Here is a 16,429-nt window from a genome sequence, read left to right as displayed (position 1 = left end):
CACATCCTCCAAACCCACCTTGACCAGTTCACCACTTGGTGTAACCAGTGGTACCTTTGTATCAACCCCTCCAAAACCCACGCCATCGTCATAGACTGCACCACCCACTCCTAACGTCTCCACGATTTCTACCTGACCATTTATGGTCATCCCATCCAGCTGACACCCACCCTGAGATACCTTGGCCTCAACCTGGACTGTCACCTCACCAGGATCCCTCATCTCCTGACCATCCAACAGAAAACCAATACCAGCCTCCACCTCCTGAAACTCCAGTCTGGCCGGACATGGGGATTGCATCTTTCCACCATCCTCCACAACTACAGATCCCTCATCTGTCCTATCCTCTGCCAGCGTAGCCTGGATCTCTGCTCCCATACACTTTTGCAAGGCCCTCCAAATCCTTGAACACCATGTGCTCTGCCTTGCCTTCCATATCCACCTTCCTTCCCCTACACGGCTCCTGTACGACCTCATCCCCTTCCCCCATCTCCTCCATTTCCTCCAACATCTCTGCACCCTTTACACTGTCTGCAGGCTTGATCCCCCCCTCCCCACCACCCTCTGGTTTCCTCCTCCCTCTCTGCCCCCTGCCCATTGCTGCAAATCTATCACTGTATCCCTCCCTCTCTCCACCTCCCCACCCCCCATCTCCTTCATCAGGGCAATTTCCAGCACCTCCACCTCCCGGATGTTGAAACTTGCCATGACATCTACCCTTCCTTCCAACTGTAAGCTGGCCTTGTTCCCTCCCCCTCCCCAGGGTCCCCATTTTCCTCTCCCCTCCTTCTCCCAGACTGGGTTTTCCTCCTTCTGCCCCTGATTCCCAGCATCCCCTCCTGGACTGTTTCCCTCCCACGTCCTTCCCTCCCCAGCCCCCTTTAGTGCCTCCCCCCAGTCCATCTTCCCCCCTCTCCTCCCCTCTCCCTCCCTTTAACCCTTCTTCCCTTCTCGCTCATCTCCATGACCCTGGCAGATCCATTCAGTTTGCTCATCATCATCAGTGTGCTTCATTAGTCTTGTGTTTGGTGCTGTTCTGCCGTGACGTCAAGAGCTGTGATTTCAATCGTGTGCTGGAACTGTACATAGTGTTACTGTCAGTGATTTTTATGTGGTATGCTTTCCATTGATACTTTTATGTTCCGGCCGTACTTCGCCCTATGCTGTATTAACTGTCCCAGTGTGTGGTTTTTTTTTGTGTCCGGTACTTTTTTACGGTTTCTATCCTCATTTTACAGTCGGCCCCTTTTCGTGTGTTCTCATCCATAATGTAGCACCTTTTTATATCTATGTACGCCATATTTTCTCCTGTATGTTATTTTAAATGTCTTCTATTGTATAAGTAATGTCTTTCGGCTGAAGAGCAGCGGATATGCTGCTGCCAGCCAACCCCAGATGCGGCATTGAAATACAGTAAAGGAGAAAAAAGGAGCCTGGCGTAAGTTCTTAGCCGGACTCATCAGCAGAAGCAACATTCTCCTGAAGATGGCGAATAGCTGAATATTGAATCGAGCTGATTTTAGGATCCGGCAGCAAACGCAAAGAGGCTGTCAAAACTTATTATGCTGGGAAAGCTTACAAAGTCACTTTACATTAAAGTTCAGAAAACACATAAATATCAATCTAAGGATTATGTACTGGCAATAATCAAGACTTCTAATCACTGACAAATAGTTCCATAACATTAAATAAATACATAGCAAAAAAAATTTCTAGAAATTTTAATTCCGGGAAATCCGATTACCACCATTACAGAACTGCAGCAAAAAATTGGACCACTCGATCGCCTCGACACGAGTGGTCGAACCCGCCCGAGGCGACTTGCAATGACAAACAATACCATCCTGCCATGGAAACCAATGCGCAGAGTATAATTAGGTTTCTACAACAAACCGAGAAGTGAAATTAGTTAACTGAAATGTCATTCACATCCAAGCGTGCGCTTATTATTGGCTGCAATATGCGCAACGGACAGCAACAAAGGGAACCAGAACAGTCTTGAAGTTGGCGGCTAAATACATCCACACTGGCAAAACAACTTATTTCTGGATTTGAAAACTTAGCAAATAAATGTACCGATGACTACTTGAATAGGCCGTAAGGTGAAATTAACATTGTGAATTACTGCTTGGAATGTCCAGGACACAAATTTAAAATTCAATGGCTACAGCCAAGGCACTGTACAACATTTATAATGAGCCGCAACCCCAGCACAGTACCCCATAGTTCATTGTCCCACCTCACCATATCAACTGTCGTTAAAGCTGCTAAGGACGCCCCGCACTTCACAAGGACGCCCGCAGACTCCATCCCACCAAGGCGTCGTGTCTGGGGCGCAATGCTCGCTTAGTGGTGGTACGTCGCGCTCCGTCCGCACTGCCACAGAGCCACTGCCGGCACCACAATCATGGCGCCTCCTCGTGCCTCGTTCGGCGACTTCTGACGCTCTCTCTGCAGCGCGCTGCTTAAGATAAGTCCCCCACGGGGCACGTGTCCACAACTCTCCTACCAGTGATGTCACTGACCTTGATCGTGGTCAAGCAAAATCGCTTGGGACACATCAGTTTGGTTCTCTGGTCACAGTATGTGTTCTGCGGACGTAATGATCCCTTTCTATATGTGTACAGGCTGAGACAACACACTGGTTAAACCACAGGACACGTATTCCGGATTAACGGGATACAAATTCTCAACCAGTAATACAGATTTAGGTTTTCCGTGGTTTTCCTATATACACTCCTGGAAATGGAAAAAAGAACACATTGACACCGGTGTGTCAGACCCACCATACTTGCTCCGGACACTGCGAGAGGGCTGTACAAGCAATGATCACACGCACGGCACAGCGGACACACCAGGAACCGCGGTGTTGGCCGTCGAATGGCGCTAGCTGCGCAGCATTTGTGCACCGCCGCCGTCAGTGTCAGCCAGTTTGCCGTGGCATACGGAGCTCCAGCGCAGTCTTTAACACTGGTAGCATGCCGCGACAGCGTGGACGTGAACCGTATGTGCAGTTGACGGACTTTGAGTGAGGGCGTATAGTGGGCATGCGGGAGGCCGGGTGGACGTACCGCCGAATTGCTCAACACGTGGGGCGTGAGGTCTGCACAGTACATCGATGTTGTCGCCAGTGGTCGGCGGAAGGTGCACGTGCCCGTTGACCTGGGACCGGACCGCAGCGACGCACGGATGCACGCCAAGACCGTAGGATCCTACGCAGTGCCGTAGGGGACCGCACCGCCACTTCCCAGCAAATTAGGGACACTGTTGCTCCTGGGGTATCGGCGAGGACCATTCGCAACCGTCTCCATGAAGCTGGGCTACGGTCCCGCACACCGTTAGGCCGTCTTCCGCTCACGCCCCAACATCGTGCAGCCCGCCTCCAGTGGTGTCGCGACAGGCGTGAATGGAGGGACGAATGGAGACGTGTCGTCTTCAGCGATGAGAGTCGCTTCTGCCTTGGTGCCAATGATGGTCGTATGCGTGTTTGGCGCCATGCAGGTGAGCGCCACAATCAGGACTGCATACGACCGAGGCACACAGGGCCAACACCCGGCATCATGGTGTGGGGAGCGATCTCCTACACTGGCCGTACACCACTGGTGATCGTCGAGGGGACACTGAATAGTGCACGGTACATCCAAACCGTCATCGAACCCATCGTTCTACCATTCCTAGACTGGCAAGGGAACTTGCTGTTCCAACAGGACAATGCACGTCCGCATGTATCCCGTGCCACCCAACGTGCTCTAGAAGGTGTAAGTCAACTACCCTGGCCAGCAAGATCTCCGGATCTGTCCCCCATTGAGCATGTTTGGGACTGGATGAAGCGTCGTCTCACGCGGTCTGCACGTCCAGCACGAACGCTGGTCCAACTGAGGCGCCAGGTGGAAATGGCATGGCAAGCCGTTCCACAGGACTACATCCAGCATCTCTACGATCGTCTCCATGGGAGAATAGCAGCCTGCATTGCTGCGAAAGGTGGATATACACTGTACTAGTGCCGACATTGTGCATGCTCTGTTGCCTGTGTCTGTGTGCCTGTGGTTCTGTCAGTGTGATCATGTGATGTATCTGACCCCAGGAATGTGTCAATAAAGTTTCCCCTTCCTGGGACAATGAATTCACGGTGTTCTTATTTCAATTTCCAGGAGTGTATTTTTTGGGGGTAGTTGGGGGGGGGGGGGAGGGTTTGGATGTACTGTGGAGCCTTTGAGTCCCGTTTTGATTCTCGATGCACAGCGTACTGATTTCGTAGACCATCATACATAAAGATATTGAAAGCAGTGCTCCATTGGGGAATTAGGTTGGCCAAAGGGGCACTTTGAAACAGTTCCAAAGCAAACCTGTGCACCGCAGCTGGGAGGCCTACACTTCAGTTGAGGAGATGACTCCTCACTTATAACAAGGATCCTTCGTACACAACGCTGTCAGTGTACCACTCCGTTGCTCCCTCACCCATTACACTTTTTTTTTTCAATGTTACAGGTACAAAATGTCTAACACTATGCGTAGAGAGGAGGGACTGGAAAAAAAGAAAGATTTTGTGTGTGTGTGTGTGTGTGTGTGTGTGTGTGTGTGTGTGTGGGTGTGCGTGTGTCTGTATGTTGGTGTGTGAGTGAGTGAATGTGTGTGTGTGTGTGTGTGTGTGTGTGTGTGTGAGAGAGAGAGAGAGAGAGAGAGAGAGAGAGAGAGAGAAGGGACTTCTTCGGAAGTGTAATGCGTGAAGCTGTAATACGGCATTATACTTTCTCAGACTCGCAACAAGTACCTCTTAGGTACAGCAAAACTGTTTCATTCCTACCTCCATCTGGGTCAATTTATCAATGGTGGAGCGATATATCTTGAACCCATGCAGTAAGCGATTTAGGAGATGTTTGGTTTCTGAGATAGAGAGAAGGCAGCGGTTGACCGACTGCTCCACTGTCTGTTGTACGCACCAAGCGGTGCAAAGACTTCAATCTCTGTTCTTACCAGACTTTAGGACAGGAGTTAATGTTTTTAGATTCAATATTTTACGAAATTATCTTGTTTCCCACAATATGCGAAAGCATTCGAATAGGATGTTGTTCTTAGCAAAATTTCGTAATAGATAGTGGCCTTGTGCTGCATCACTTGCCGCAGAAAATACTTCATGAAGAAGGTGGAATTATAAACCTAATTATTGGTTGAACTGAAGTTCGAACCGTCCCTCTCAACAGATGTTGGTTCTAAATGGAGACCTAATGCTCCGCCATGGTGTAGAAATGTTTTCTTTTCTGACCTATTCCCGTTAAAGCATTAATATGGCTCTTTGCACCTCTTCATGAAATCCTGATGGCCACCGGAACTTGCATTGTGTTAGTAAAATATTTTATGATATCCAGGGACATTGTCATGTTCCCATCTTGTTCACCTTGATCAATGGACGTTTTATTCTCACCATGGGGAAGTTTGCTGGCTGGCTGGCAGTAAATCCTACAGATAACCACCTGCGAAGGTATAACTTTAGGTAGGCTATATAAATATTTTGTCTTTTTAATTTTGTTTTATATATTCAGTAACAAATGGCAGTTCATTTAAATAATATAAGTAAATAAATTTTTCAATAAATCTGTATGTTGGTTTCTGTGAGAGAGCCTGTTTTCGACTGTCAACAAAGAACAATCTACTGGTGAGGAGGTGACGAATAGGAAACGCTGATTTTTGACGAGACAGCGTCACTGGTATGTTCATTTTCATGCGTAAAGAGTGGGATAAAAGAGTTTAATTAATATGTGCATCGTAACGATCTGTGTACTTCGGAAATAAAGCAATTAATTTTGAGTGAACTGTGAACTGGACGTTGCGCTTTTATTTTCGTGTGAAATTGAAGCATGTCATTGTGTCATTAGCGAAACAGTGCGTGTGCACGATATCAGATTTGAACTGTGCTTTGATGTGAATAAGCCTTTAACTGTGTCGTGTCAATCAGAACTGAACCTGTTCGCGGGTGCTACGGAGTAGGACATTGTGTACTTCAGAGGAATATACATCGTGAATATATCAGTGCCGCACATTTCAAATTGCGCACACACTGGAGCTTTAGTTCCACGACATCGAGCTCGCGCCGACAGCTCAGAAAGTGCAAAAGTCCTATCATTACCTGCAACGAATATAGAACTGACCTGGAGACGTTATTTTCAACGCGAAATCCCCAAATACCAGCACAGTACGTCATATTTGCCACACTATCTCGGAATCCTGCAACAAGGTGAGGTGCAGCCAAAGCGGAGATTTTGGAAACAACTTCCACATGCAATCCAGCCCTCAATTGCGAAAGAAATTTAGTGTCTGGTTTCTTTTTAAAATAAAATTTTATTGCAGTCTTATTATTGTAATTTGTCGATATACGACATCATTGACGCTAGAACAGCACCATGAAATAGATGTAGTATTTTCTGACATCCTGCCGTACTGTTTTTTGATTATTTGTGAAAGAATACTCGTACCTGCTCCCATTCATTCATTCATTGCATTAACCACATTTCGCAGATTCTGACTATTTCACGTTGTAAATTATTGTTCGTTGAGGTGAGCAGATCTGCCAAACGCCATTATATGGCGTGTGAGTGAACCTGTCATAAACGCGCTTTGTTCTGGTTGACCGAGAACAGGAGCTCGCTTGCTATTCGAGGTTGTCAGCTGTCGTAGAAGTGTTTGGGGATTGTTTGTTTACGATGCTGTTCCAGTTGCATGGGAGAGAACATTTCCAGGTGTAAATAATCAATCTTCATTAAACTTGGCGCGTATGTAGAGAGGTCAAAACAATGCCATATGAATTTCACTTTTAATGAACAAAAAACACACTTAAAATTAATTTAGAGTATTGGATTTAGAGAAAATGCCTTTGAAACAAGTAAATATTTAAAAAAATGTGTTTCAAACACTGACGGAATAAAATTAGTACCCCGTTTTAGAGGTTTCCAATTCACTCAAGATTTATTACTGCAGCAGTGCATATGGAGTACATGAAACGATTACATTTGCAGATCAATAGACAAGCGGTTCTGAGGAACCAGGCACCGAGCCATGCTGAAATATCCATATTAGTACGTGGTGTAGCCTCCACGGACGGCAATGCAGGCGCTGACTTTGGCATCCAATCTATCGTACAGATACGTTATGCCACACCTGCTCGACCTGTTCACGTTCTACTTTAAGAGTTGTTGGTTGACGAGCCGTACGAGTCACTTCTCGTCCCAACATATCTCACACATGATCGATTGGAGACAAGTCCGGAGATCGTATTGGCCAGCGAACTTGCTGCACATGTTACAGAGCACGTTGAGTCCATGGGCAGAGTGTGTGCGAAGATTATCCTGTTGGAGCAACACATCACCTTACTGTTGCAAAAACGGAAAAAGAACGGGGCTAACAACATTCTGCATGTACCGAACGCTGGTTAGCGTCCCCTTCAGAAACATCAAAGGTGAACGAGAGTTGTAGCTAATCGCACCTCAGACCATAATGCCTGGGCTGGGGCCAGTGTGTGTTGGACGAATGCTCTCTACGAGACAGTGCTCATCAGGTTTACGTCGTAAGCGCAAACGACCATCACTTGCGTTCAAGCAGAATGTCCTTTCAACGCTGAAGATCAGTGAGCGCGATTCCGTGTTCCATGTGATCCTCTGACGGCACAGTTGAGCTGTGCACGTCCATGCAGCTGTGTGAGTGGAAGGTGGGACCATAGTCTCACTGTTAAAAACCGGTGCACAACAGTTCGTGCCGCGCGGGATTAGGCGAGCGGTCTGAGGCGCTGCAGTCATGGACTGTGCGGCTGGTCCCGGCGGAGGTTCGAGTCCTCCCTTGGGCATGGGTGTGTGTGTGTGTGTGTTTGTCCTTAGGATAATTTAGGTTAAGCTGTGTGTAAGCTTAGGGACTGATGACCTTAGCAGTTAAGTCCCATAAGATTTCACACACATTAACCATTAGCCAACAGTTCGTGTTGAGACGTCTGGGCTCACAAGTCCTTTCATCTGTGCAGTGGTAGCTGTACGATCTGCCGCTGCTGCCCTTATAATAGGACGATCCTGGCAGGCGGAGGCGTGGACGTCCAGAATCTCGCCTACAGGTGTGAAAATGTTTACGTGACCACTGTTACCAGCATTGTCGCTCAACTTACCCAGCACATCCATTTTGTGTGGCAGTTCTCCGAAAGGACCGTACCCCCACTCGGAAGGCCGCAATTTGACCCCTTCGAAGCTCTCTCGGTTGACTCACAGTAGTGCGAGTTTTTCTCCGTGTCATGTTTCCTGCTTCCTTCACACGTTCACATCACGCTGAGCCTTCTGGCTATGAGCATTCCCTTTTAAAAGGTAGACACAGATGGCGCTGTGGTAGCTGTGCCACTACACTATCTGTTGGCGGACGACGTTGAAACAATTATCAGTACATCTACTATCACCCAGGTGACATATGCAGTCATTAGAATAAAATCAACTTCGTATTTCTATTTGTATTAATTATTTTCCGGTAGTGTATGAAAGTTGAAATATAACTGACGTTGTTGAGAACTGTACAATCAACTTCTGTAATAATTTGAAATTTTGTAAAATACCCCACTACCATCAATTAATTTTGCTAAATGAAAACTTTTGTTACAACAAAAATTAAAGAAGCTTTCATGCCACATACTTCCATCTTTAATGAAGCTGGTTTCTCGGAAATGCCATTTTTGGCAAATAAGTTGTACGCAATGTGCTGTGTGGGTATTTTCAACATACCTAAGTAAAATATCTAAATGTTGATTGTTAATCTAATAATTATTGTTTTAAGTTTTAAATTGTTACTTTACATTTGACATTCATGTTTCTTTTTTGTTGTTTAGTGTACCGTTCCATATATGCGTATTCTATTTACAGGAAATAATAATTAACGCATTATTACGATGAAAAATCATTACGAAACTCAGTAAACAAATACACTACTGGCCATTAAAATTGCTACACCAAGAAGAAATGCAGATGATAAGCGGGCATTCATTGGACAAATATATTATACTAGAACTGACATGCGATTACATTTTCACGCAATTTGGGTGCATAGACCCTGAGAAATCAGTACCCAGAACAACCACCTCTGGCCGTAATAACGGCCTTGATACGCCTGGGCATTGAGTCAAACAGAGCTTGGATGGCGTGTACAGGTACAGCTGCCCATGCAGCTTCAACTCGATAGCACAGTTCATCATGAGTAGTGACTGGCGAATTGTGACGAGCCAGTTGCTCTTGACCAGACGTTTTCAATTGGTGAGAGATCTGGAGAATGTGCTGGCCAGGGCAGCAGTCGAACATTTTCTGTGTCCAGAAAGGCTCGTACAGGACCTGCAACATGCGGTCGTGCATTATCCTGCTGAAATGTAGGGTTTCGTAGGGATCGAATGAAGGGTAGAGCCACGGTTCGTAATACATCTGAAATGTAACGTCCACTGTGCAAAGTCACGTCAATGTGAACAAGAGGTGCCGAGACGTGTAACCAATGTCACCCCATACCATCACGCCGGGTGATACGCCAGTATGGCGATGACGAATACACGCTTCCAGTGTGCGTTCACCGCGATGTCGCCACACACGGATGCGACCATCATGATGCTGTAAACAGAACCTGGATTCATCCGAAAAAATGATGTTTTGCCATTCGTGCACCCAGGTTCGTCGTTGAGTACACCATCGCAGGCGCTCCCGTCTGTGATGCAGCGTCAAGGGCAACCGCAGCCATGGTCTTCGAGCTGATAGTCCATGCTGCTGCAAACGTCGTTGAACTGTTCGTGCAAATGGTTGTTGTCTTGCAAACGTCCCCATCTGTTGACTCAGGGATCGAGACGTGGCTGCACGATCCGTTACAGCCATGCGGATAAGATACCTGTCATCTCGACTGCTAGTGATACGAGGCCGTTGGGATCCAGCACGGCGTTCCGCATTATCCTCCTGAACCCACCGATTCCATATTCTGCTAACAGTCATTGTATCTCGACCAACGCGAGCAGCAATGTCGCGATACGATAAACCGCAATCGCGATCGGCTACAATCCGATCTTTATCAAAGTCGGAAACGTGATGGTACGCATTTCTCCTCCTTACACGAGGCATCACAACGACGTGTCACCAGGCGACGCCGGTCAACTGCTGTTTGTGTATGAGAAATCGGTTGGAAACTTTCCTTATGTCAGCACGTTGTAGGTGTCGCCACCGGCGCCAACCTTGTGTGAATGCTCTGAGAAGCTAATCATTTGCATATCACAGCATCTTCTTCTAGTCGGTTAAATTTTGCGTCTGTAGCACGTCATCTTCATGATGTAGCAATTTTAATGGCCAGTAGTGTACTTAACACGTAACTTTTTTACTTAATGTACATAAACTGAACGGAATTTCTTCACATAGTATACACTACAGACAAAACAATATAAAACAAAATTCTGCTGCTCTCTAAATATCCTGATTTGTATCAGGCATGTTTCAGTACACTGGAAAAAGTCAGTGAAGAGAACTGATTATGTACAAGTGACAGCAGCTTATTACTTATATATTGTTTCGCAAGTGGAGACAAACAACATAATCATTTAGCAGAACTAGAACTTCCAATTTACTAACAGATGCCTGATGTAAATTAGGATATTTAGAGTACGGCCCTCAACAACTTGAAATTACTGTTCAATTTTGTTTTATATTGTGTTGTCTGTCGTCTGCATTGTGTGAACATATTTTGTTAATTTTATGTGTATGGTGTAAAAATAGTTATGTTTTAAGGATTTGTTTAAGGATTATAGTCACTGTAATGATTTTGTATTATAATAATGAGTTACTTATTAATTTCAATTAACAAAAGACACACATGTGAAATGGTAAACTAAAGAACAAAAAAGAAAATTGAATTTGAAATGTAAAATAACAATTTAAAACATAAAATAACAATAAATAAAAAATCAAATTATTACAGATTGTGTAAATATTTTACTTAGGTACGTAGAAAATACTCAGCAGGACGTTACATACAACATATTTTCCAAAAATGGCATTTCAGAAAAACCAGCTTCATTACATGTTGATGGATGTGGCGTGAAAACTTCTTTTAATTTATGTTGTAAAGAAGTTATAATTTGTTAAAAAATTAATAAATTGCAGTGGGGTGTTTTACAATATTTCATATTACTGTCAAAGTTGATTATACAGTTTTCAAGAACATTAATTCATTTTTAACTTTTATATGAAACACATTTTCTATATTTCAGGGTCTCCAAGATATTCCCTCTAAACCTAATATGCCAGCTTAATTTTCGGGGTGTGTTTACTTCTGAGAAGTGAATGTGGGCAAAAACGAAAAAAAAATCGTATTGAATTATTTTGACTCCTCTACACACCTGCCAAATGTCATGAAGATCGTTTATTTGAACCTGGGAATGTTCCCTTGTGAGTGCATCTTTGGGGCTTGTATACAAGTACGTATTATTCAGCAGCACTGGTTCTACACTGTCTAGTCGTATTAATGTGATCACTTGTCAAAAGCCTGAATAACAACGTTTTGGAGCGCTGATTTCTGCGAGACGAGCAGGAAGAGAATCAGTGAGGTTCTGGAAGGTACTGACAGGAGTGTTCAGCCGTGCCGACTCCATTGCCATGGCTAGATGTACCAGGTTTCTCGGTTGAGGAATTGTGGCAAGAACAGCCCCATCGTGATGGTCCCACAGATTCTCAATTGGGCTCAAAAACGGGGAGCTCGGTGGCCAGGAGAGTACGGCAAACTCATGCTGGTGCTCTTCGAACCACACACATACACGGCGAGCTGTGTGACACGTTGCATTGTTCTGCTGGTAGATGCCACTGGGCCGAGGAAAAACTGCATATAGGGATGGACATGGTCCTCAAGCAGATATGCATACATGTGTTGATCCATTGTGCCTTCCAGAGCATAAAACGTAATTCATGTGAAAATGCCACCTGTCGCCACTCAGTGGACGTCCAGTTGCGGTACTGGCGTGCAAATTCCAGCCTTCGACACCGATTAACAGCAGTGAGCATGAGTGTATTAACCAGGCGCCTTTACGCAACAACGTTCGTTGAACGTTCTTTGAGGAGAAACGGTTCGTAGTACCGTGGTTCATCTGGGCGGTCAACTGGTCAACAGTTGAGCGTCTGTTCGTCCATACACATCTCTGCAGCCGTTGTTCACCTCTCTCATCTATGGCCCTTTTGAACGTCAGACAAATCACTCTCTTTCTGCATTACGACAACGACTGCAGTGTTTACGGCGTCCCCAGAAATTCTTTATATATGATCCAACACTAGTGCTGCCACCTGTCGTCTGTGAGTGTTTACTGCATTTTAACGTCGAACATAGTCGGTGGTCACATTAATATGACTGGACTGTGTATACCTGTAAATCTGTGGGAACTACATTGCGCAACAGAATTAAAAGATCACGTCTTCTAAACCCATAAACTCCCACCCAATACGACACTTAAATTTGAAATTTGGCTCAAAGATGCGTACAGCCTTCTTCTGTAATGGTGAAAAAGCATGGCACCTTGCAACGTCACTTTCGGGCTCGACGACGATACAAACAACCAGGTACCGACACATGCGACAAAAAGACCACATTTCAGAAGTTCATGTGAAGTGTAGGGTGGGTTATTGACGTCATATCGGCACCAAACTTCATTACAATTCTGCTCAACGCCATCCTGGACGTATCACACGGAGGTAGGGTCATCTCTGCTCCTCTTACCCACCCTTGACCCTTTCTTTGGCGCCTCTGCGATGAAAGGTAGAACCGAGGTGCACAGCGTTGAAATCACGCGATTTCCTTACGAGTGGCTGGAGAAAACATTCCAGACACACCGCCGCTCAGAATCGGCACAAAAAGGCGTCAGGGGGTGGCATAAAGGACTTCGATGGTACTATCCCTTTCCCTGGGGCGCCAATTCCCAAACATTTCGCGTTCAAATGTAGCGTCATGAGCAACAGGAAGAAGTTCTTCACAACCTTTGACACAGCTGCCACCCTCGGACGTTCCAAACCTTCCCCGAGGACATCATGGGACTGCATCCCAATTAAACGTGGTATGACCCCTTTGGAACGCAGCGGCAACGCAAAGTTTGCTCTCGTGTAAAGGTTGGAACCACTAAAGACAGTTCAACACCAAATGGTTCAAATGGCTCTGAGCACTATGGGACTTAACATATGAGGTCATCAGTCCCCTAGAACTTAGAACTACTTAAACCTAACTAACCTAACGGCATCACACACATCCATGCCCGAGGCAGGATTCGAACCTGCGACCGTAGCGGTCGTGCGGTTTCAGACTGAAGCGCCTAGAACCGCTCAGCCACACCGGCCGGCAGTTCAACACCGTTCGACAAAATTTGAACGTGATGCGAAGCAGCTTAGTGTGCTTATGCTGTTTCATCCGTATTATTTTGCGTCGTGCTATAGCACGATCATGGGCGGAGGGGGGTGGGGGAGGAAGGGCACACTGACTCATGCATAAATAAAATGGCAAAGGGTCCCCCAGTTCGGAAAAACCCTCGGTGCTACCCACCCGCATTTGTTGAGCACCTTAAAAACGCACCTGTACAGAAAGAACCCGTGACGAGAGTCCCAGGTGACTGCAGGCAAGCTACGCTGCTACTCTTTCGCCGTTTCACTGCTGCTGTTGCTAGTGATGGTAGGCCAACCACAATTCGAGAATGTATAAAGGGTTGCTGGTCTGTATAGGACTTCGTCATTGGTTGTGTCTGTACATATACTTTTTTAAAACTCTCAATAAAGATAGGGGGTGCCACCAAGCGCTTTGCGGATCTAGGGTCTTTTAGAGGGACCCTTTACTGTTTTATTCACGCATGTGTCAGTGTCGCTTCCCCCGCGATCACGATAGGATGACACAAAGTAGGAGCGCTGGAAAAGCATAATCGCCCTTTGATGCTTTGGATCTCGTTCAGATTTCGACGAATGGTTCTGAACGGTCCCTAGTTGTTCCGTCATGTGCACGAGAGCAAAAATTCCGTTCGATGGTGATGCAGTCCCACACTATCCTTAGAGAAGGGCTGAAACGCGCGAGTGCGTCAGTAGTGTCAAAGGTTGTGAACAACGTCTTCCTATTTTTCATCACATGCGGACAGTTGCTTTCGACCGCGAAATGTGTGGGAATCGACTCCCCAGGAAAAGGAGTGGTTTGCTTGAGGTCCTTTGTACCACCACATGCGGCCGTTTCGTGCCGATTCCGAGCGGCGGTGTGTCTGGAATACTTTCCTCGGTCACTGATAAGAAAACCGCGGTCCTAGCCTCCATCGCAGAGACGTCAAAAGAAGGGGTGAAGTGTGAGTAAGAGGGGCAGCGATGACCCTCCCTGCGTGTGATACGTCCACGGTGGCGTTGAGAAGAATTGTGCTGAAGTCTGGTGCAAATGTGACGTCACTAACGCACCGTACACGTCACATGAAATTCTGAGTTGTGGTCTTTTTTCGCTTGTGTCAACACCTTACTGTTTGCAGCGTCATCGTGCCCGAGGATGATGTCGCAGGGCGCCACGCTTTTGCACCATTAGAGAGGAAGGCTGTACGCACCTTTGAACCGAATTTCAAATTTAAGTGAAGAAATAGGTGGGAATTACGGGGTTTCACAAAACTGATCCTTTAATTCTGTTGCTTAGTGTATTTTTAATATAAGAGAATGAAGTTTCTCAATTTTTCTTGGTTCAAAAATGGCTCTGAGGACTATGCGACTTAACTTCTGAGGTCATCAGTCGCCTAGAACTTAGAACTAATTAAACCTAACTAACCTAAGGGCATCACACACATCCATGCCCGAGGCAGGATTCGAACCTGCGACCGTAGCGGTCGCTCGGTTCCAGACTGCAGCGCCTAGAACCGCACGGCCACTACGGCCGGCTCCATTTTTCTTGATGCTGTTTTATGTGTGCAAGTAAAGATGCAGACAGCGTTTATGAGAATAGGTTTATCGATTTCGAGTGAAAATTATATTTAATTTCAGGTTTTTTGGCTTAGAATCTCCCACCAGGACTTCATCACTGTTGGTTAACCCACTTACGTTCATGCATTGTAACATTACGATATTACTTTAATTCATCTTAACTGATGGTATTGAAAGCCCGCAGCTGTGTCAATCATGATTTAAATAATTAAACATTTCACCAGTTAAGTTTTTCCGTGCATAGCACAGCGTGTTTCGAGACTTTATACTCATCTCTAAGTGAAAATTTAACATTGGTATTTTATGTGATGTTAGTGTGTGTTTGTTGTTCAAAACGCCAAATTGAGAATTATAAATCTTGTGATTTTTTTATACGTACTAGTGTTAGGAAACAGTTTTTTTTGTCTCTCTACTAACAGATACTGTGCGTCTTTCGTTGTGCATAGACCCACACACACGGAAACCATCACACACACTGTTCACTGGTATGAAATCAAAATATGGTACAAAGATATTACGACAGTAAGGCTTTCCAGAGAGTTCCATTCATCATGGATTACTTTATTTACATAAATTTGTCACTCGTAATTTGTACCTTAAAACTACCAGCTATTTAAATTATCGATTATAGTTCAAAATCAATTTTATACTATTTTGTAGCAAATATTGAGCGGAATGTATGAAGGAATGAACATACACTGGGGTGACACAAGTCGTGGGATAGCGATATGCCCATGTAGAGATGGCGATAGTATTGCGTACACGAGTTATAAAAAGGCAGTGCATTGGCGGAGCTGTCATTTGTATTCGGGTTATTCATGTGAATCGTTTTCCGACGCGGTTATGGCCGCACGACGGGAGTTAACAGGCACTTAACGCCGTGTTGTAGTAGGAGCGAGGTGCATGGGACATTCTATTTCGGTAACTGGTAGGGAATTCAGTATTCCTAGATCCGCAAAGTCAAGAGTGTCGCGAGAATGGAACATAAAATTTGAGGCGTTACCTCTCAGCATAGGCAATACAGTGGCTTATTGCTTTCACTTAACGAGTGAAAGCAGCAGCGTTTGTGTAGAGTTGTCAGTGCCAACACACAAACAACATTGCGTGAAATAATCGCAGAGAACAACGTGGGGTGTAAGGCTAACGTATCCGTTAGAACAGTGAGACAAAACTAGGTGTTAATACGCTATGGCAGCTGATGACCGACGTGAGTGCCTTTGCTATCAGCACGACATCGGTTGCAGCGCTTCGCCTGGGCTTATAACCATATCGGCTGGACTCTAGATGACTGGAAAACGGTGGCCTGGTCAGATGAGTCCCGATTTCAGCTAGTAAGAGCCGACGGTAGGTTTGGAGTGTGGCTCAGACACCACGAAGCCATGGACCCAAGTTATCAACAAGGCACTGTGCAATCTGGTGGTGTTTACATGGAATGGACTGGGTCCTCTGGTCCAACTGAACCGATCATTGACTGGCAATGGTTA

General features: G+C 45.6%; 1 protein-coding gene across 5 annotated transcripts in view; it reads right to left on the bottom strand.

Annotated features, from left to right (window-relative positions):
• Nucleotides 1-16,429, bottom strand: part of LOC126184543 (cAMP-regulated phosphoprotein 21) — a 1,287,166-nt gene that overhangs the window by 453,720 nt on the left and 817,017 nt on the right. The gene's annotated exons all lie outside the window — the stretch shown is intronic.

Source organism: Schistocerca cancellata, chromosome 4 (assembly GCF_023864275.1).
Source record: "Schistocerca cancellata isolate TAMUIC-IGC-003103 chromosome 4, iqSchCanc2.1, whole genome shotgun sequence".
NCBI lineage: Eukaryota > Metazoa > Arthropoda > Insecta > Orthoptera > Acrididae > Schistocerca > Schistocerca cancellata.
This window is presented reverse-complemented; position numbering and strand designations above follow the sequence as displayed.